This window comes from Arachis stenosperma, chromosome 2 (assembly GCF_014773155.1).
Source record: "Arachis stenosperma cultivar V10309 chromosome 2, arast.V10309.gnm1.PFL2, whole genome shotgun sequence".
Classification (NCBI taxonomy): domain Eukaryota; kingdom Viridiplantae; phylum Streptophyta; class Magnoliopsida; order Fabales; family Fabaceae; genus Arachis; species Arachis stenosperma.
The window spans coordinates 27,207,801-27,209,126 of record NC_080378.1 but is presented as its reverse complement, the minus strand read 5'-3'; the positions used below and the strand labels follow the sequence as shown (position 1 = coordinate 27,209,126).

The following is a 1,326-nucleotide window of genomic DNA, read 5'->3' as shown; positions in this document are numbered from 1 at the left end:
ATCATATCTCTTCTATCATATCTTTTTAAAACCATAACTTTTCAATCATATCCTTTTAATCACATCTTTTTCAAAATAGTTTTCAATCATATCTTTTTAAATTCTAATTTCAAAATCTTTTTCAAAAATTACTTGATTTCTTTCCCACTCTTGGTTTTCGAAAATCAATTAAAGTTTTTCAAAATGTTTTTAAAATCTTTTTAACTTAATTTTCGAAATTTCTTCCCCTCTTTTCACATCCTTCTATTTATGGAGTACCACTCCTCCTCAATGCACAATTCGAACTCTATCTCACTAAGTTCGAATTCTTCTACCTCTTTCTTCTGTTTTTCTGTTCCTCTGACACCTCAAGGAATCTCTATACTGTGACATAGAGGATTCCATATTTTATTGTTCTCTTCTCTTTCATATGAGCAGGAACAAAGACAAAGGCATTCTTATTGAAGCTGACCCTGAGCCTGAAAGGACCTTGAAGCGAAAGCTAAGAGAAGCTAAGGCACAACTCTCTGTAGAGGACCTGACAGAAATCTTCAAAGAAGAAGAACCCATGGCAGCCGAAAATAACAACAATGCCAACAATGCAAGGAAGGTGCTTGGTGACTTTACTGCACCTACTCCCGACTTCTATGGGAGAAGCATCTCTATCCCTGCCATTGGAGCAAACAACTTTGAGCTTAAGCCTCAATTAGTTTCTCTAATGCAACAGAATTGCAAGTTCCATGGACTTCCATTGGAAGATCCTCATCAGTTCTTAGCTGAATTCTTGCAAATCTGTGACACTGTCAAGACTAATGGGGTTGACCCTGAGGTCTACAGACTTATGCTATTCCCTTTTGCTGTAAGAGACAGAGCTAGGGGCATGGTTGGACTCACAACCTAAAGAAAGCTTGGACTCATGGGAAAAGCTAGTCAATGCCTTCTTGGCAAAGTTCTTTCCACCTCAAAAATTGAGTAAGCTTAGAGTGGAAGTCCAAACCTTCAGACAGAAGGATGGAGAATCCCTCTATGAAGCTTGGGAAAGATACAAACAATTAACCAGAAAGTGTCCTTCAGACATGCTTTCTGAATGGAGCATCATAGGTATTTTCTATGAAGGTCTGTGTGAACTGTCCAAGATGTCTTTGGATAGCTCTGCTGGAGGATCTCTTCATCTGAAGAAGACGCCTACAGAAGCTCAAGAACTAATTGAAATGGTTGCAAATAACCAATTCATGTACACTTCTGAAAGGAATCCTGTGAACAATGGGACTAGTCAGAAGAAAGGAGTTCTTGAGATTGACACTCTGAATGCCATATTGGCTCAGAACAAAACATTGACTCAACAAG

At 38.4% G+C, this 1,326-nt stretch overlaps 1 non-coding gene across 1 annotated transcript; it reads right to left on the bottom strand.

Annotated features, from left to right (window-relative positions):
• Window positions 1-953: 953 nt before the first annotated feature.
• Window positions 954-1,061, bottom strand: LOC130964469 (small nucleolar RNA R71). The gene has a single exon (XR_009080563.1). It is a non-coding gene; the product is annotated as a small nucleolar RNA R71 (small nucleolar RNA).
• Window positions 1,062-1,326: the final 265 nt, after the last annotated feature.